Source organism: Odocoileus virginianus, chromosome 26 (assembly GCF_023699985.2).
Source record: "Odocoileus virginianus isolate 20LAN1187 ecotype Illinois chromosome 26, Ovbor_1.2, whole genome shotgun sequence".
Classification (NCBI taxonomy): Eukaryota; Metazoa; Chordata; class Mammalia; order Artiodactyla; family Cervidae; genus Odocoileus; species Odocoileus virginianus.
This window is the reverse complement of record NC_069699.1, coordinates 15,138,155-15,159,905: the sequence shown is the minus strand read 5'-3', so window position 1 is coordinate 15,159,905 and position 21,751 is coordinate 15,138,155. Positions and strand designations below refer to the sequence as shown.

General features: G+C 43.5%; 1 long non-coding RNA gene across 1 annotated transcript in view; it reads right to left on the bottom strand.

Moving 5' to 3' along the window:
• Positions 1–3,883: 3,883 nt before the first annotated feature.
• The window catches only part of LOC139031226 (uncharacterized), a 38,945-nt gene continuing 21,077 nt past the window's right edge, over positions 3,884–21,751 (bottom strand). Inside the window, exon 3 of the long non-coding RNA XR_011483645.1 lies at positions 3,884–5,575. This is a non-coding gene — a long non-coding RNA (uncharacterized lncRNA). The remainder of the gene's footprint in view (positions 5,576–21,751) is intronic.

Genomic DNA, 21,751 nt, shown 5'->3' with positions numbered 1-21,751 from the left:
ATAGAAAAAGAAAACACGTGGAAAATGAAAATAATACATTTTCTATTCAAACATTAAAAAAAAAGAAAGAAAGAAAAGGACATGTACATAGTAAACAACCAGTTCAGTTCGGCCGCTCAGTCCTGTCCGACTCTTTGCGATCCCATGAATTGCAGCACGCCAGGCCTCCCTGTCCATCACCAACTCCCTGAGTTTATTCAAACTTATGTCCATAGAGTCGGTGATGCCATCCAGCCCTCTCATCCTCGGTCATCCCCTTCTCCTCCTTCCCCCAATCCCTCCTAGCATCAGGGTCTTTTCCAATGAGTCAACTCTTCGCATGAGGTGGCCAAAGTACTGGAGTTTCAGCTTCAGCATCAGTCCTTCTAATGAACACCCAGGACTCATCTCCTTTAGGATGGACTGGTTGGATCTCCTTGCAGTCCAAGGGACTCTCAAGAGTCTTCTCCAACACCACAGTTCAAAAGCATTAATTCTTCAGCATGCAGCTTTCTTCACAGTCCAACTCTCACATCCATAATGACCACTGGAAAAACCATAGCCTTGACTAGACAGACCTTTGCTGGCAAAGTAATGTCTCTGCTTTTTAATATGCTATCTAGGTTGGTCAGAACTTTCCTTCCAAGGAGTAAGTGTCTTTTAATTTCATGGCTGCAGTCACCATCTGCAGTGATTTTGGAGCCCCCCAAAATAAAGTCTGACACTGTTTCCCCATCTATTTCCCATGAAGTGATGGGACCAGATGCCATGATCTTAGTTTTCTGAATGTTGAGCTTTAAGCCAACTTTTTCACTCTCCTCTTTCACTTTCATCAAGAGGCTTTTTAGTTCCTCTTCACTTTCTGCCATAAGGGTGGTGTCATCTGCATATCTGAGGTTATTGCTGTTTCTCCCGTCAATCTTGATTCCAGTTTGTGCTTCTTACAGCCCAGCATTTTTCATGATGTACTCTGCATATAAGTTAAATAAGCAGGGTGACAATATACAGTCTTGATGTACTCCTTTTCCTATTTGGAACCAGTCTGTTGTTCCATGTCCAGTTCTAACTGTTGCTTCCTGACCTGTATACAGGTTTCTCAAGAGGCAGGTTAGGTGGACTGGTATTCCCATCTCTTCAGAATTTTCCACAGTTTATTGTGCTCCACACAGTCAAAGACTTTGGCATAGTCAATAAGGCAGAAAGACATGTTTTTCCAGAACTCTCTTGCTTTTCCCATGATCCAGCAGATGTTGGCAATTTGATCTTTGGTTCCTCTGCCTTTTCTAAATTCAGCTTGAACATCTGAAAGTTCTCAGTTCACATATTGCTGAAGCCTGGCTTGGAGAATTTAGAGCATTACTTTACTAGTGTGTAAGATGAGTGCAATTGTGCAGTAGTTTGAGCATTCTTTGGGATTGCCTTTCTTTGGGATTGGAATGAAAACTGACATTTTCCAGTCCTGTGGCCACTGCTGAGTTTTCCAAATTTGCTGGCATATTGTGTGCAGCACTTTCACAGCATCATCTTTCAGGATTTGAAACAGCTCAACTGGAATTCCATCACCTCCACTAGCTTTGTTCATAGTGATGCTTTCTAAGGCCCACTTGACTTCACATTCCAGGAGGTCTGGCTCTAGGTGAGTGATCACACCATCGTGAATATCTGGGTCATGAAGATCTTTTTTGTACAGTTCTTCTGTGTATTCTTGCCACCTCTTCTTAATATCTTCTGCTTCTGTTAGGTTCATACAATTTCAGTCTTTTATCGAATCCATCTTTGCATGAAATGTTCCCTTGGTACCTCTAATTTTCTTGAAGAGATCTCTAGTCTTTCCCATTCTGTTGTTTTCCTCTATTTCTTTGCATTGATCGCTGAGGAAGGCTTTCTTATCTCTCCTGGCTATTCTTTGGAACTCTGCATTCAAGTGGGAATATCTTTCCTTTTCTCCTTTGCTTTTCGCTTCTCTTTGTTTCACAGATATTTGTAAGGCCTCCTCAGACAACCATTTTGCCTTTTTGCATTTCTTTTCCATGGGGATGGTCTTGATCCCTGTCTCCTGTACAATGTCACGAACCTCCGTCCATAGTTCATCAGGCACTCTGTCTATCATATCTAGTCCCTTAAATCTATTTCTCACTTCCACTGTATAGTCATAAGGGATTTAATTTAGGTCATACCTGAATGGTCTAGTGGTTATCCCTACTTTCTTCAGTTTAAGTCTGAATTTGGCAATAAAGAGTTCATGATCTGAGCCACAGTCAGCTCCCGGTCTTGTTTTTGCTGACTGTATAGAGCTTCTCCATCTTTGGCTGCAGAGAGTATAATCAATCTGATTTCAGTGTTGACCATCTGGTGATGTCCATGTGTAGAGTCTTCTCTTGTGTTGTTTGAAGAGGGTGTTTTCTATGACTAGTGTGTTCTCTTGGCAAAACTCTATTAGCCTTTGCCCTGCTTCATTCCGTACTCCAAGGCCGAGAGGAGCTACCCCACCTCCAAGGAGGGGCGGCTGCGCAGGTGCAGAAGGGCCAAGAGGAGCTACTCCACGTTCAAGGTCAGGAGGGGCAGCCATGAGGAGATACTCCTTATCCAAGGTAAGGAACAGCGGCTGCGCTTTGCTGGAGCAGACGTGAAGAGATACCCCACATCCACGGTAAAAGAAACCCAAGTAAGACGGTAGGTGTTGTGAGAGGGCATCAGAGGGCAGGCACACTGAAATCATAATCACAGGAAACCAGCCAATTTAATCACATGGACCACAGTCTTGTTTAACTCAATGAAACTTAGCCATGTTGGGTATGGCCACCCAAGACGGACGGGTCATGGTGGAGAGGTCTGACAGAACGTGGGCCACTGGAGAAGGGAATGGCAAACCACTTCAGTATTCTTGCCTTCAGAACCCCATGAACAGTGTGAAAAGGCAAAATGACAGGATACTGAAAGAGGAACGCCCCACGTCGGTAGGTGCCCAATGTGCTACTGGAGATCAGTAGAGAAATAACTCCAGAAAGAATGAAGGGATGGAGACAAAGCAAAAAACAATACCCACTTGTGGATGGGACTGGTGATAGAAACAAGGTTCGATGCTGTAAAGAGCAATATTGCATAGGAACCTGGAATGTTAGGTCCATGAATCAAGACAAATTGGAAGTGGTCAAACAGGAGATGGCAAGAGTGAATGTCGACATTCTAGGAATCAGCAAACTAAAATGGACTGGAATGGGTGAATTTAACTCAGATGACCATTATATCTACTACTGTGGGCAGGAAATCCCTTAGAAGAAACGGAGTGCCATCATGGTCAACAAAAGAGCCTGAAATGCAGTACTTGGATGCAATCTCAAAAACAACAGAATGATCTCTGTTTGTTTCCAAGGCAAAATATTCAATATCATGGTAATCCAAGCCTATGCCCCAACCAGTAACGCTGAAGAAGCTGAAGTTGAACGGTTCTATGAATACCTACAAGACCTTTTAGAACTAATACCCAAAAAAGATGTCCTTTTCATTATAGGGGACTGGAATGCAAAAGTAGGAAGTCAAGAAACACCTGGAGTAATAGGAAACAATGCAAGTGGGAAAAAAAAAAACAAGCAAGCATTATCACCTCCAGAAAAAAAAGATATACAAGGACAGCTTTTTGGCTTCGCAATAGACAATAATTATATAAACATAACATGATATCAATCAATACTGATTATAATGGCTTGCAGAAAAGGGTAGAAGGCAAGTAATTGACACTTTTCTCTCAGATAACAGCAAGTCCATCAGTTCAGTTCAGTCGCTCCGTTGTGTTCACGACCCCATAGATTGCAGCACACCAGGCTTTCCTGTCCATCACCAACTCCCGGAGCTTGCTCAAACTCATGTCCATCAAGTCAGTGATGCCATCAAACCATCTCATCCTCTGTCATCCCCTCCTCCTCCTGCCTTCAATCTTTCCTAGCATCAGAATCTTTTCCAAGGAGTCAGTTCTTCGCATCAGGTGGTCAAGTATTGGAGCTTCAGCTTCAGCATCAGTCCTTCCAACGCATATTCAGGATAGGGCAGGGCCTCTGGGTGCACCAGACCTGGGTATGGCATAAGCCCTCTTTGAGGAGGTAGCCATTAGCCCTACCATAGAGCTGCCAGAACTTACACAGGATTGGGGAAACAGACTCTAAGGGGGCACAAACAAAACCTTGAGTGCACCAGGACACAGGAGAAAAGAGCAGTGACCCCACAAGAAACTGCCCAAGTCAACAGGAGGCTTCTATAAATGGATAAATGATAAATCAAGAAAGTGTTTTATTTTGAATGTAGCAACAAATATCTTGATGGTTGAAACTGAAAACTTTCGGGTAAATGATAGCATAATGTATCTTTATTGACTTAAGAATCTTTCTATGGAAACTGTAGATTCATTCTTTTTTTTAATTGAAGTGTAGTTGATGTACAATATTATATAAGATACACATGGACAATATAGTGTCAAAATGGCCATACTACCCAAGGCAACCTACAGATTCAGTGCAGTCCCTATCAAAATACCAATGGCATTTTTCACAATATTTTTTGGATCTGTCTCCTAAAGCAAAAGAAATAAAACCAAAAATAAACAAATGAGACCTAACTGAATTTAAAAGCTTTTGCATAGCAAAGGAGACCACTGATAAAAGATCTATTGAATGAGACAAAATATTTGCAAATAATATGACCAACAAGGGATTAATATCCAAAGTATATAAATAGCTCATACAGTTCAGCTCAGTTCAGTCGCTCAGTCGTGTCCGACTCCTTTTGACCCCATGGATTGCAGCATGCCAGGTTTCGCTGGCCATCACCATCTCCCAAAGCTTGCTCAAACTCATGTCCATCCAACCATCCATTCAAAGGCATCAATGCTTTTAAACTGTGGTGTTGGAAAAGACTCTTGAGAGCCCCTTGGACTGCAAGGAGATCCAACCAGTCCATCCTAAGGGAGATCAGTCCTGAATATTCATTGGAAGGACTGATGCTGAAGCTGAAACTCCAATACTTTGGCTACCTGACGCGAAGAACTGACTCATTGGAAAAGACCCTGATGCTGGGGAAGATCGAAGGTGGGAGGAGAGGTTGAGGTAGCTGGTGGCATCACTGACTCAATGGACATGAGTTTGTGCAGACTCTGGGAGTTGGTGATGGACAGGGAGGCCTGGTATGCTGCAGTCCATGGGGTCCCAAAGAGTTGGACATGACTGAGTGTCTGAACTGAACTGAACTGAGGTTGGTCATAGCTTTTCTTCCAAGGAGCAAGCGTCTTTTAACTTCATGGCTGCAGTCACCATCTACAGTGATTTTGGAGCCCCCAAAAATAAAGTCTCTCACCATTTCCATTGTTTCCTCATCTATCTGCCATGAAGTGATGGGACCAAATGCTATGATCTTAGTTTTCTGAATGTTGAATTTTAAGCCAACTTTTCCAGTCTCCTCTTTCACTTTCATCAAGAGGCTCTTTAGTTCTTCTTTGCTTTCTGCCATAAGGGTGGTGTCATCTGCGTATCTGAGGTTACTGATATTCTCCCAGAAATCTTGATTCCAGCTCGTGCTTCATCCAGTCTGGCATTTTGCATGATGTACTCTGCATTTAAATTAAATAAACAGGGTGACAATATACAGCCTTGATGTACTCCTTTCTCGATTTGGAACCAGTCTATCATTCCGTGTCCAGTTCTAACTGTTGCTTCTTGACCTGATCATACAACTCAACATCAAATAAAACAAGGAATTACAGCATAAATTCATTCTTTATCAGGTTCCCAGAAGTGCTATGGAAGAATCATAGTTATAAGTACATATTCTTACTCTTGCTCAGTTGTGTCTGACTCTTTGCAACCCCATGGACTATACAGTCCCTGGAATTCTCCAGGCCAGAATACTGGAGTGGGTAGCTGTTCCCTTCTCCAGGGGATCAAAACCCAGGGACTGAACCCAGGTCTCCCATATTGCAGGCAGATTCTTTACCAGCTGAGCCATCAGAGAAGCCCAAGAATACTGCAGTGGGTAGCCTATCCCTTCTCTAGTGGATCTTCCCAACCCAGGAATTGAACCACGGTCTCCTGCATTGCAGGCGGATTCTTTACCAGCTGAACTACCAGGGAAACCCCATTCTGGACTCAGATGGCCTGAATACTCAGCTTGACTCTGCCACTTCTTATTAACAAGGTGAATTTAGGCAGGTTAATGCACTACTCTACCTCAGCTTCCCCATATGTAAAAGAGGAAACATAATAATACCCACCCAATGGAATTACTGTGAGAATTAAATAATGCATGTAAAGCACTTAGCATTCTGCCTAGCACACTGGACACATTCATAAAGTATTAGCAATCATTACCACCATTCCCTAGGATGGTTCTATCTGGATATGCCACCCTTGCCACCTTTCAGTACCCTTACAAAAAGATCACTATGATAGAATGACAGGTGAAGGACACAAAAAAGGTAACTGGAATTCAAGCCCTGCTACTCAGTCAGAAATAACTAAGTTCTAAATGCAAAGCTCTACAGGATTGGTATCTTCCTCCACCTTATTCTTTTCTGCTTGGTAATGGAAATGAAAACAAATTTGGGTGATACTATAAGGAGTAGTTAAAACAGGAGACTGAAGTCAGAGAGACCAGGTCAAATTCTGGCCTCCCACCTATTAATTACATGAGCAGAGGCTAATTACCTGACTCTATGGGCTGAATTGTAGCCTCTCACAAACCGTTTGTTGCAGCCCTAACTCTCAGTTACCTCAGAATGTGACTGCATTTGGAGGACAGAGTCTTTAAAAATGTGATATAGGTAAAATGACATCAGGTGGAGGCCCCAATCCAATAGGACTAGTGTCCTTATAAAAAGAGATTAGGACAGATACAAACAGAAGACCATGAGGATACAGGCAGAAGATAGCTATCTACAAGCCAAGGAGGGAGGCTTCAGAAGAAGCCAACACTGCCAAGACCTTATCTTGAATGTCTAGTTTCCAGAACTGTGAGAAAATGTTGTGTTGTTTAAGCTATTCAGTCTGTGGTACCTTTTTATGGTACCTTTTAAGGCAGCCCAAGGTGACTAACACACTTGATCTCAGTTTCAGAAAGGTAAAATAGGACTGTATCTCATGGGCTAATTGTGAGGATTAAATTGTATAGAAAAGTACTTACCACAGTGCTTGGCATATAATATGTGCTCAGTAAATGTAGGATAGTATGATTACTGGCATATTGTTACTAACAAAATAATTACTCCAGTCTTTTCCATTCGCTGAGTGACCAATTCAACAAAAATTGTTGAAGGTATTACAGTGACTTCATAATTCACCTTTGTGTCTTTAGTCTTGCCCTCTTCTATCCATCTCCACCATGCTGCCAGAATATGCTTTTTGGAATGAAAATCTGGCTGTGATATTCAGTATCCCAAAGTGGCCCCAAACAATCTACTCCTCCCTCCCTGCATGGCCCATGTGTGCCCCTTCTCCTTCCAGAGGTAGACCCTGTATCCTCTCCCTGTGAGTCTGGGCTGTGCCTGTGACCACTTTGACTAGAATAATACAACAGAGGAAATGACATCCTGGGACTTACAAGTCCTCATATTAAAAAGCCCTGGCAGCTACTGAGCCACCAAGAACTAAAGAGCCTCTTGATAAGGGTGAAAGAGGAGAGTGAAAAGCTGGCTTGAAACTCAACACTCAAAAAACTAAGAACATGGCATCTGATCTCATCACTTTATGGCAAATAGATGGGGAAAAAATGGAAACAGTGACAGATTTTCTTTCTTTGGGTTCCAAAATCACTGTGGACAATGACTGCCACCATGAAATTAAAAGATGCTTGCTCCTTGGAATAAAAGTTATGACAAACTTAGACAGCATATTCAAAAGCAGACACATCACTTTGCCAACAAAGGTCTGTATGGTTTTTCCAATAGTCACATACAAATGTGCTTGGATCATAAAGAAGGCTGAGCATCAAAGAATTGATGCTTTCAAATTGTGGTGTTGGAGAAGTCTTGAGAGTCCCTTGGACTTCAAAGAGATCAAACTAGTCAATACTAAAGGAAATCAACCCTGAATATTCACTGGAAGGACTGAAGCTGAAGCTGAAGCTCCAACACTTTGGACACCTGATGAGAAGAGCAGACTCACTGGAAAGACCCTGATGCTGGGAAAGATTGAAGGCGGGAGGAGAAGGGGGCAGCAGAGGATGAGATGGTTATATAGCATCACTGATTCAAGTGACGTGAGTTTGAGCAAACTCTAAGAGACAGTGAAGGACAAGGGAGCCTGGTGTGCTGCAGTCCATGGGGTTGCAAAGAGTTGGACACGACTGAGCAACTGAACAACAACGATGAGACATTTTTGGTTGTCACAGGACTGAGGGAGCGCTCCTGGCAGCTACTGGGTATAAGCCCAAGATGCTGCTAAACACAGGACAGCCAAATGCTGTAAGACAAAAAGGAATTATCCAACCCCAAAGGCCACCAGTGCTGAGACTGAGAAAGCCTCATCACATACGACAGAGAGAGAGAGAGCACTGAACGCACATACACTTAGGGCTTAGAAGCATATTCCCACCCCTGCCTCAGCTCAGCCCTCTTCTCAGCACCCCTGAGAGCTGGAGGTACCAGGAAGGGTACCAAGGATAAGTAAGGGCTTAAATCCAGGCAACTTCTTTCCTGCTCAATGTGATCCTGACCAAGAGACTTCCTCAATCAGGGTCCTTTTCTCTGCCTCCTGTGGTCACTTCTAGGCCTGACTGACATTCTGTAATTCTGCTGTTGTAGGGTGGTGCCTGCTGTCTCTTTCTCGGCTAAAAGATGTCAATGCTGCAAGCTCTCTCACATGCCAAGAGAGGAAAAGTCCCAGATAGGCTGGTCTGAGTCACTGAGAGCTCACATTACACCCTGGACCACCCAGAACTCAGTGAACTCAGCAGGCACACAGCCTGCCCAGGTAAGTGGCCTTCAGGCTGCAGAAGAAACGGAAGGCTGGGAAGGTGGCCACTGAAGGCTGGGTGGCTAACTCAGCTCTAATCTGAAGAGGCCTCCTTGCCAGTCAAAGCACGCTGTGTCTTTGCCAGGAAGCAGGGAGACCTCGGTGAAATCTGCTTCTTTGTCTCCCGGGGTAAGAGTGGTAGGAAACGTCACTCTGCAGAAGGATTGCTTCTGAGAGAGAGGTCCTGCAGAGACACAGTGAGCAGAGCTGATGCCTGGGGCCACTCTGGGGGCCTGACTTTAGTTTCTAATTGGCTTCAAGAGGAGGTCAGACGGTGTAGTTGTAAAAAGCCTCAGTTTCACATCACACAGGCCTGAGTCTAGTCCATCCCTTTCTGTGTGATCCTGGTAAAGTGACCCTGCCTTAGTCTTGACTAATCCTCAATCTTGAGTTGGGAACAATAATAGTCTCCACGGGTTGTTCTGTGGATTAACTGAGATAGTGAAACCACAGGTTTATCATACTGCACAGCCTAACTGCAAGTAGATGGTTATTATGAAAGGATACTACAGACAAGTGAATAGCTGAGGAGTATGATGAAATTCTCACATTGACTCCTGTGTCCAGGTAGGATGCCAGATGATACTGAGAACTAACACTTTGATGGCAATTACGTACTTACAACTATTTCAAGTTCTGCAATCCTCAATCCTCACAAAGACCCCATGTGACAGGTATTTTATAACCCCATCTTACAGATGGGACAATGAGATGCAGAACTGGTAAGGGGAGGACAAGGGTGTGGACAAAGGCAGCTTAGTTCCTGGATCCCCGCCCTTAGCAGTGCACACACCACCCAGAAAGACTCCAGAAAACGGTAAGAAATGCAAGGGGAGGCCTCCCCAGCCTGCCTCAACCCCTGTCCCGCTACCAAATACTTTCTTCACCCCTAGGCAGCAGAGTCCTGCAAATGCCCAGCAGAGAGGCACCCAGCTCTGCAGGGAAGAGTCAGTAAGTGTCTGCTGGGGTGTGGGCAAGGGATGACACAGGAAGGCAGGAAGCGAATGAGATTCGGAAATGCGCAAACTGGGACGCCATCCCAGCACCACTTGGTGGCTGTGGGTAACTCTGGGCCCTGAGACATGCTTTCCCAGAGCTTTATTTCTCTCCCTCTAAATCAAGGGCTTACAGTTGATCAAACTCCCTACTAGCTCTAGAACACTAGGTTCGCCCAGTTGAGAAAAAGCCGCCGCGGGAGTCTAGGCGGGATCCTATCTCGGGTGAAGAACGCCCCCTGGCGGATACTTCCAAGAATGTCCCAGAGCACCGGGCTGGGACTCAGAAGACTTGGTTGGGCTGCTCTGCCCACATGTAGCTGTGTGGTCCCTGGCACGGTGCTTCGGCTCGCTGACTCTCAGAATTCTGATCGGGAAATGACATAAAAAACTACCAGTAATGGTCATATTTATAATATCTACTACCAGTAATGGTAATATTTATAATATCTAACACTTTTTCCCCACACACACATTTTTTCACCACTTTACTCTGAAATAGTAATGGGTTCTAAACCAATGTGAATGATCAATTTTAGGAGCTACGTATTTGTTCTTGGCACACTATTATAAGGTTATAACACTGCCTCTGTTTTTCCTATACACATTTTTGTCTTTCATGGGGTTTTTGTTTTGTTTTGATTTCAGTTTGGGGGGACTGTATTTAATTGCAATAAGGACAATTTCTTAAAAGAAGAATGTAATTGTGGTGAGATCTATTCTCTTAACAGGTTTTTAAATACACAACACACTGTTAACTATAGTCACTATGTTATCTAGAACTAACTCATCTTACATAACTGAAATTTTATATCCCTTGATTTACCTGACTTTTTGAGTGTTTATGACATGATAGGTAGGCCTTGTTCTAATAATATAGATATTTACTTAATCTTCCACATAACCATGTAAGAAAGTTCAGAAAGATTGCACAGTTCACTACAATAATCCACAGAAACTAGGCCAATTAGAAAAGTCTACAATAATGACATTTATAAGGTGATGTACATTTGATAAACATGACCCCATTGACTCCGCACAACCACGTTTCATAGTCGTTTACAGCAAGGAGACAGAGAGCACTGTACCACGCCCTGGAAGCAGACAGGAGAAGGGCATTCAGGGGTCACATCCTCACAGAGTCCCATCTGGCAGGGAAGGGAGACACCTTTTAAGCGCCCATGGGGTAACAGCGCACTATGGAAAAATCGAGAAGCTACAGAAGCTTCACTCAGTCTGGGAGGGGAGCAGTGGCAAGAACCATTCCACCCAGGGTCATAGGCTCCCAAGCTTTGTCTGTTGCCATCATGGGACTCAGTACACTATTTACAGAACAGACCTGTTTGTCTACCCCTGGCTTCCGAGTCAGTATCTGAGCCCCTGAGGAACAGAGCCTGTGTCCTGATCACCTTCATAAACTCAGCACCCAGCAGAGGGGCTGGCATATGGTGGCTGCTCAATAAACATTTGCCCAGTGAAAGCCCTACTCCTCTTCCAAGCCCACACACCCTCCTTCCTTTCACACCTTGGACATTCTTCTCCTTCACAATAACCCACAGAGATCAGGACAGTGCCTCCTTAGTCCAGGCCCTGACCATAATTCTCCAACTCAGAGAAGTTACACTGATGTTAACTATTCCAAGTACAATAGAATAAAAGTGTTGGGGAGGGAGCAGGAGATGGCCAACAGTTTTCAGACACTGACTCTGTGCTGAGCATTCCATCTTTATTGCTGTAAAACTCAAAGCAAGCCTCGGAGGTAGGCAGGAAGTGACAGGGCTAAGGTTTGCACGGAGGAGCCTGGCTCCACACTCGTGTACCCATGTTGACCACATTCCACTGCCCTGTGGCTCTTTCCTCCAAGCTTCAGTGAGTGAACAGTGCTACTCTCAGACAAGGACAGACTTCAGAGACAGTCATTCAGGCTTTTTGCCCTCCACATTTGGACCTTCCTAGAGTCATAAGATTCTTCTGGAAGGTCCAGCCTCACTTTCTGAAGGCCATAAAGTATCTTCCCAGTATTTCCCATTTTTATTTTCTAGCCTTTTGTTCCTGAAGAAACCCTGAAGGACACGGGATATAGGTGCAGTCCACTGGGTTGAAACAACCAAGGAATCTGATACCTGAAAGATAGCATTCTCCATCTGCTCACCTGGGGAAAAAAGTCAATGAAGATAATAATAGAAACAACAATTTGTATCCTTGACTGAGTCTTACTGGATACTGGCCTTTAGCTAAGCCATTCTCAAATATCATCTCATTTTAATCCTCACCACAACCTTCTAAGGTATGTCCTACTTGACTTCCATCAGGTAAACTTCTTGAGAACAGAGCTTTATTTGTCTGGGCCTTCCAGGGAGCTGAGAGCAAGACAGAATTAGACATACAAGAGACTTATTGGGAGACCCATCTCTGAAAGACAAAGGAGAAGGAGCAGGAGTAGGTAGGAAAGCTATCAACCCTGATACACATCTGACATGTATGGAGACAGAAAGGGAAGGAAGGATTGAACAAGAAGAGCCCAGGCTGCAGTGGCCCACACCCTCACTGAAGCCTTGGGATGAACGTGGTGGTGCAGAGGAGGCATGCTAAAGTTGGCTGCTTCATGGCTCTCGAGAGCTCCTCTCTTAAAGGTGCCCTGAACAGCATGAGCCCGTGGCTGCCACAAATAACACTGTTCCCGGCTGATTCCTCAGCACCCAGAACAGTGTCTGGCACATTGCATTCAATAAATACTTACTGAATCGATCTGTCACTTCAATTAATCCCCTTTTATGTATAAGGAGGCTTGACTGCAGAAAAATTGAGTGACTTGCCCTTGGTCATGCAGCTGGTAGGCTGTCTGACACAGACCTGAATCTTGGTTTTCCCATTCCAAAGCCCATACACCTGAGGCTGTGTGTCTCTGTAACCTGGCCTTCCCCACCTCCTTCCTCATCCCCTGCACTTAGCACCAAAACATTGCTTGACTAGAATATCAGGGTTTTTTCCTTGCCTTTACTCACTCAGCCATTCATTTAGCAAATATTTCTCAGGTACTGCACAGGATACTGGGTGGGCTCCTCCTTTGAGATGGTCACAGCCCAGGGCAGAGAGGTAGTCACACAACAAAGGAGTAGTGTGCAATGGGACAGGGTTACAATAACAGGGCACTGCCCAGAGTTACATCTCAGGATGAGGGGGTGAAGAAGTGGAGCAGAAGCCCATCTAGGCCCATCTACCCTCTGTCACTGCCCACCTCACACCCCACCCACAGTGCCAGCCAAGGCACAGAACTTCTGGAGGGAATTTAACCCCTGAACACCCAGGCCAGCCAAGGTTCATTGGGGCTGGAAATGCTGATGGTATGAAATCACTTTAAGGAGGGAATGGTAGCAAGCCTGGTAACCATGGTTACACACAATTCAACTCAACAATACAAAGGGAACTGGCCAGCCTAGGAACCTACCACATAGCTATTCAGGTGATGGTTTAGTCAATCATTTAGGCTACATTTAAGGAAAAGACTGAATGAGGCCTTTAAAAGTCTATCACACATTACTTGAAAACCACTTAGAAACTCCTATCACAGGTCTAAATAAAACAGATATCAATGATCAAAACTGACAAGACAAAAAAAAGCCAACAAAGATAGTATCTTCAGCTAGCTAGAAAAACATGTTCCAGAGAAAATAGAAAACCCCTGGGCGGGGAGGGGGGGGCAGTTAAAATCAGAGAATAAAAAATTATCTAATCCTAGTTAAAAAATTAGAAACAAAATTGTGGGACTGCACAAATTTGAACATTCACAAAATGGGATTCTTTAAAACCAGGTTATAGCCCAACACCAGCTATTGTATCATGTACATATACCCACTGAGGGAAGTCTGAAGACTGGTTATGAAAATGTTAAGAGTGATGCCCTCAGGATGATGGAATTTTGAGAGACTTTTATGTTCTTCTTTCCACTCATCTGTGTGTTCAGGTATTTCTAAACAAGCATAGATCATTTTCAAAAAGAAGAATGTATAAAGTTATTTTACTTTGGAAAAGCAAATAATCAGAAAAGCAATGAACTGATTCCAAATGCCATGGACAACAGGGAGATAAAAAGGAAGATGGCAGTCTAGGAAAGACTATCTAAAAGATCTTTTTATGAACATTTTTAAAAGGAAGCAATTATCACAGACAATTGTTAAATAAGACTCAGTGAGCAGATTTCACGGTCCTCTCCAGAATGTCACTGATGCCTGTGACACCACATGGCCAGCACGTGACAGGTACTCAGCAAATATCTGTTGCATGAATCAATGAACAATCATTTTGGCAGCTATCTGTTCCCTGCAATTTATCTCTATTCCTTTCAAATTTGGGTAATCCACTGGTCTGCCTAATGGATTCACTAGATCTTATTTCCTTTTATTTACAATGTCTGTAGTAATTCCAAAATTTTTACCTAGGTGCAGCTTAAAAGGAAGCAGTCTAGCTGGAGATTCAGCCTGGAGGCTTATCTTGAAACTGTGTTTGCACAGTACCTTAAGTATGACTGAGAAGATGCCAACTGTTCACATCCAAGGAAATAGGCTGATGGAAGTGAGGGAAAACTACAGTCGTCCCAAGTGACCCCTTGGCTCTACCAGAGGACAAAGTTAATCAACTCGATCACAGGAATGTGGTCAACATTCTTGACCTGACCCCTCTCCTCTACTCCAGCCCGACCCACATCCCATCAGTCATGTACACCTCTTGCCTCACTCTCTCAATGAGTTTAGAAACCAGGATCCCTGAGCCTCTGCAGTGGCCTCCAGTGACTCCTGCCTCCTGACAGTCACGTTCTTGGATGGGGTCACTCCCATACTGACTCTGGGGTTGGCCACAAGGCTTGCTTTGGTTTTGGCCAATGGAACATTGGCAAACGCGATGCAGGCAGAGGCTGGATGAGCACTCGCACTTTGGGGCTGGTCCCCTTGGAATGCTCCCTTCGGGGACCCATGTGTCATATAAGAAGGCTGGGCAAAACAACCAAATGGTGAGAAGCCACATGGGAGAGAAGCCCGGCCCAGTCATCCTAGTGTCCGCTTCACCAGCCACCTTAGCGACCGCAGGGTGAGACCAGCCTAATAACTGCCTGGTCAGACCACAGAATAGTGAGAAACAGTTACCTGTGTTGTGCATTAAGCTGTGCAGTGGCTCCTTATGCAGCAGTAAATACTTGAACAGCCTCTGGCCCCTATTTCCCTGTAAACCCTGTGATGACCTCAGTGGCTCCCCCTCTCCCTGGAGTTCACTCCACTCTACTGACACTGGTAGCCTTGCTGTTTCTCAAGCATTCCAAGCTCCCACCCCAGGGCCTTTGCACTTGCTGTTCCATTCCCCTGAAGAGTATTTCCCCTAGATACTCATACGGCTTGTTCATTCATCTCCTTCAAATCTACCCAAATGCCACCTTCCAAATGAAGTCTTCTCTTACCAGTCTGTTAAAAATTATCACCTTTCCCTGTCAGTCCTTATTCTATTCTCTTTCCCTGTTTTTTCCCCTTTGCACATATCTGCATTTTAAAAGTTTATAATTTACTTATTTCATTGCCTATCTCCACCTGTTAGAATATACTGTTAATAAGGCAGGTATTTTTGTCTTGTCCATTGCTGTACCTTCAGTGCCTAGAACAACACTTGTACATGGCAGTTACTCAGGCTGTTGAATAACTGAGTGAAAATATAATATGAAAAATGTGGTGTTCTGTACATAAAAGAGCTTACAGGAATACTGAGGAGAGATGTCTAACCCAGTTGTGGGAGTTAGGCAGAGCACAAGAGGGTGGAAAGGTGTTCAGGGCAGAAACCCAAAGTAAAGAGACACTCTCTGCTCTTGTGGGCACACAGAGGCAGGGAGAAAAAAGCCCATGCAATGGAAGAGATGTAACAGAGCATTAAGTTTCTGTCCTGCCCGAGCCCCTCACAACATGAGTCTAGCCTGCTCCTCCACTCCCCACAGCTGAAAGGATGTGATCCCCTACCTCCAAGTCTGGTCCTACTCCTAATTCCCAGGACAAACCTGACCTGACATGGTAAGGACATAACCCTCTGTGGAAACCAGCATTGAGTCACCCCCTGCCCCGCCCCACCCCACTCAGGCAGTAGCCAGGCGAAAGGGGGGTCAGGATGGCATTAGGCCACCAGACTCCAAGCTCATTCCCAGCACCTGGAGCCTTGTCTTAGTAAATTCCCAATATCCTTGGACTCCACATCTGCCATGGGAAGACCACTTTTAAAAATAGAAAACCCAAACCCAATTAGATTAAGCACTAAGGAGATTTGTTGAGTAGAACAACTAAATATTCTAGTGGTAGGGCTGGCTTCAGGTACATGGCTTAATGATGTTATCGAGACTGGGTTTCTCTCCATTTCGTAGCTTCAGTGGAGTTCACTTCATTCATCCTCAGGCTCTTTAAAAGGCCTCCAGCCTCTACCATAGCTTCAGGCTCTCACTTCCGGGTGTCAAATTGGCTGCTGTGTCTCCCGCTTCACCTTCTCCCAGACGTAGCATCATCAGTGGGAGGAGGGCACCTCTCACCCACCAATCCCAGAAAAGTTCCCACTGCATTTCATTGGCTATGGCTATGTCATGTGACCCATTCCTAAACCAATCTCTGGGCCTTTCCCCAATTCTGGGAGGGAGAAAGGATCATGTGCTCCCCACTGGGTGACAGTGGAACCTCACAGAGATCCACTGGTTGGAACTGGAAGGAAGGGGAATGCTGCTGAAGGGGCAGATAATAATCTCTCACTCCAAGTTTAGTTCCATAGCCTGGCCTCCAGCAACCTAGCCAAAGAGATAAGTCCTTGACTGAAGAATGTTTTATACCTTTTGCCACATTCTACACAATTCAAAATAGTGAAATCATATCTTTTATGATGAAATGAAAATCAAAGATGCTCAAATATACATAAACCACTGAAATATGTGGGCACCTAAATGATGATAATGATTTTTCAATATAATTTGTTCCCAGGAATTTTAAAAAAGAACGTGATGCTATTAACATTCATCTTTGAAAAAGTAGGATAAAAATCAGAAAGGGAAAACAGAGATGACCTAAATCATGTCTATTATCAAAAACTCATTTCAACAGATTCCAAAGGCTGTCTGGATTCCTCTCTGGCAATGTAATTTTGCTCTGTCAAATATTTTATGAAAGTGGGTCACTGGCTAAAGCCAAACACAGGTTTTTTTTTTTTTTTTCTTTTTTAGTGCACCAATTTGTCCCATGTGATTTGTTTTAAAGCTGGATTTTTTAATTGAGTCAATATTTTTGTCCATCTGGAAGAATGCATCAAATGTATTTGTCTAGAAATCAGCTGTCCTAACAACTTGTAAAATTGTTAAAGAAACATTTGATTTAATAACTGTTCTTCCTCTTAACTACTTTCTGCTAAGCATCTGAAGGCAGGAGAAGTAGAAGGTTTTATTTTTTTAAGCCTGAGAAACTGGGACTTCCCTACATTTCAAAGCACAAAGGCCTATTATTCAAGGAAAGGGGCCAGGAAGGCAGAGCAATTCAATTTTGTAGGCCGCTGTGTACTTCTTCCTTTCTCCTGCCAAATCAAGGCTCACCCCGATCCCAAGTGGACTACATGCAGTGCAGCCCTCTGTGAAAAAGTGAAAGCAGTCGAGGAAAAAGAAAAAGCAGCCAGCCAGGACAGCCTGGGGAGCACTCATTATATTTGAATAGAGCCAGTGAAAGGGGCTTTTTGCTGAGCTGCCTGGGTGGGGCCACTCCATTCAGGCTCCCATTGTAAATTCCATCTGTGTGCTATCATTTCCTGACCCAGAAACAGGAAAATGTTTAGGCCATAAATTTCCCCCAGGACCTTGCTTACTTGGCCACAAAAATCATTCCCTCTGAAGTTCATCAGCTCCAAAGGTTTAAGACCATGTCTGTCTGATTCCCTCTGCCCATTTACTGAAGGGCCTTCTCCCCATCTCTCTATTTTCCTTCTAGAAACTGAATCCTCCAAGAAGGGAAATGAAACTGGAATGTTTATGAGGAAAACTCAGGCAAATCAGAAACTCTCTGGTCCTCATGTGAGAAGTTTGAAATGTCTAGCTGGACCAAAGTTGAAGCTAGTCAAGTGTCAAACTATAACTTGACTGAGAAACTGAGGGTGTTAAGAGCAGTTGTTCTCAAACTTTAGCATGCATCAAAAATGACCTGGAAGAGTTTCTGATTCAGGAGTTCTGGTTTAGGGCCTGAGAAAGTGTGTTTCTCACAAGTGCCCAGGGACCACACTCTGAGAACCCTTAATGTAGGGGGTGGCTGTACCAGGCCTCAGACATCAAGCAGAACATTATATTCAAAGGCTCAATAACATCTGGATTCGGATTCAGTAAACTTAGTCAGGTACCTACCTACAGACACAGGTTAAATGCTTTCTACGGTAATGCGGTTATGGCTCTCAATCTAACACAGTTATACACAAAATATAAAAATATTTTTATAGCTCAACTTCATTCTTAGCCTCTATTCAACCAGAGTGGTAAAAATGTGACCTCAACTAATTTAACTTCTTCCTTCCACCTGCAGAGAATGTCTCTAGGCTCTGGGTGTTTATGGACAATCATTGGGGTTGGGGGAGGATCAGGGCTTGCATTCTGGTCCTTGCTGTCATCTATCCACACAGCTGTCAAATGAAATCACCATCACCTTGCTTGGCCTATAGGTTTCAATCCTCTCTGATCGTCACTGACAAGCCCCTCACCCCACGATGCATGACCCCTTCTGGCCCAGCACTATTTCTGAGCCACACTGGGAACCTGGAGACAGCCAGCCATGTCCTTTCTGCTCCCCAGGGTTCTGCCCAGAAGGCAGGGCAAAGGGTCCCGCTCTGGGGGTTGCTGCATCTTATTTTTATCAGACTCGCTATGTCTCTCCTCCTTCCAACGTTTACCTCCCCTGCCTCTGCCAAGAACAGCGGACTCTGCTCATCTGGGGTAGAATCTCTCTTCAAACCTCTTGCCCCCACTCACTCTGGCCACATCCAGTGTTCTCAGTGTTCCCCTGAGGGCTTTAGGCTTCTGGAAACCAAAGCAAGAAAGATTCTTATTTGTTTTTTCTGCCCTGACATTTCCTTCCCTCAGTTAATGAGCACAGAATGGCCTAGCTGCTTAAAAATAGGGAAGACTGCATAAACAAAACAGCCATAAAGGGGTGAAAAAAATTTAAATACACATACACATTAGCATTTTAGAATTCATATTATTATTTTATAATAACGGGGGGGGGGGGGGGCGCTCCAAAATCACTGTAGATGGTAACAGCAGCCATGAAATTGAAAGATGCTTGCTCCTTAAAAGAAAAGTTATGACCAAACTAGACAGCATATTAAATAGAGACACTACTTTACCAACAAAGGTCCATCTAGTCAAAGCTATGGTTTTTCCAGTAGTCATGTATGGATGTGAGAGTTGGACAATAAAGAAAGCTGAGCACCGAAGAATTGATGCTTTTCAACTGTGGTGTTGGAGAAGACTCTTGAGAGCCTCTTGACTGCAAGGAGATCCAACCAGTCCATCCTAAAGGAAATCAGTCTTAAATATGCATTGGAAGGACTGATGCTGCAGCTGAAACTCCAATACTCTGGCCACTATCCTTCTTACAAGAGGTAGATTACCCATTCCTCAAATCTAAGCTGATCTTAAGACTTGCACTGACAGAATACAGTAGAAGTGATGGCATGTAAGTTCCAGAAGACTTTCAGCTTCCACCTTCATCCTCTTGGAACCCCAAGACCATGGTGGTAGGAAGAAGCCTAAAATGAATTATCACATTCAAGGAGAGGCCCAGACATTTCTGCTAGCCCAAATGAGCCCATCTCCCAGGTGACCTTCCAAATGAATGTAGTCATGTGAGTCAGCCCAGGCAAAATCAGCTCAAAACCACCCAGCAAACCCCCAAAATAGTGAAAAGTAATATACTGCTGTTGGATTAAGCCACTAAGTTGTAGGGTGATTTGTTATGCAACACTAGCTAACTGATACAACTTGAATGTACAAGCTGAGAACCACTCTCAAGTCATTGAGGTGCCTATGCTGGATTAATGCTGCAAAATATTACTACAGTAACACAGTGAGGTAAAAGCCCTTTTGGTGAGGCTCCCTTGCACTTCTTTTCCTGATACACAGATCAAGTCTACACTCCACGCCCAGAGCATGATTATAGATTTCATGCTCCCTTCTACACAGACCAAAGATTTCTTCTGAAAACAGAACTACATACAACTAAACAGAAACTAGCAAGAATGTGTAGAAAATCATTCAAAAAAAGAATGTTAAGAGAGCTCTTTCTACATGAAAGCAAGGAATTGTTTACATAGGAAAATGTGTGCTAAAACCAATTTTTTTTTTTTTTTTTTTGCTTTTATAGCACATTAGGTTCTGCTTCCAAGATTTATTGAGTCATGAAACATGTTAACTGTGGCAGGCTGAGTTCCAATTAAACACAGAAGCCAAGGGTCATTTACCTACACCTAAATGCTTCTTTAATAATAACAGACTCATGAACAAAAGGAACTTGCTCCAAAGAGAATATGACAATTTGTGAATATAGCTGTCATTTTCATTCAGACACAAATGGCTCTAGACCAGAAAATCGCATTAGCTCAAAACATGATATGGAACCCACTGCTAACAGGAAATGTTTCTTGCATGTGGGTAATTCCCTATCAAAATCAGCAACCATGATGATAAAAAAATACTCCAGCTTCTTGATTTATCATCTCTCTTGACAGGATGCCTTAGCATATTTTAGTTTTACAAAATACCAGAATGTTTTCACAGAGTAATCAAATTCCTAAAATAAAATTATATATACTTTAGAAGCAATATTATCACAACATACTGCAGTGGTGTTTGGGGTTTGATGATGACAATCCTTTTCAGGAAAAAGAAAAGTATCTCACGGTTGGGGCTGGGCAGAGAATACAGATGGTATCTAGCGGCTCCTTCACAGCGGGTCACTTTGCACGCCTTAGTCTCTTTTAAATGCTATCTACAGAGCACCCTCTCAGTCTTTTCCTTCCTCTCCCTTTCTCGTATTTCTTGGCCTATTCCCTTTGTTGATTTCAATCACTTGGCCTTTTCTAACCCCTCCTTTCCTTGAACCTTAGTCCGCTCTTTACTCCCTTACCTGATACAGAGAGTACAACTGCTCCTCACAGGACAGCCCCGCACTCTGGTATTAGCACAAAGAAGGAATTCTCTCTCAGACAGGGCATGGTTACCCTGCAATTTCCCACGTCCTTTTCTCAAAGATACAGTCAGTCCCAGCTCCCGCCCCACTCTGTCTCTCCATCCAGTCTCTGATAAAACAATGAGTATATTTGGTTGGTTATATTCAGATGGAGTCAAAGTAGACTTAATCATAAGCAACTTCTAAGTGGTACTTTCAAACATTTCCCTAAACTGGTAACAGACACAGCTTCTCACATATAGAAGAGGAAAAATATCTTCAAATCAAGAATTACTGAGTGTCTGGCACTTGCCACATTCCATGCTGGGGATAACGATCTATGTAAGGCCTATGCTCTGCTGTTAGGGAGAAACCCTTGCATAAATTATATATACTTTTTATATTATATACAATATAAATATATTATAAATATAATATAAATAGTTTTATTTATAAAATAATATAAAAAGAATAGCAATCAACTGTTTGATGGAAAACCTGACAAACATCACCTAGTAACACCAATTTGAGAGAATTCAAGACACTGAGCTTCATTTCTATTCTGAATATGGGTATA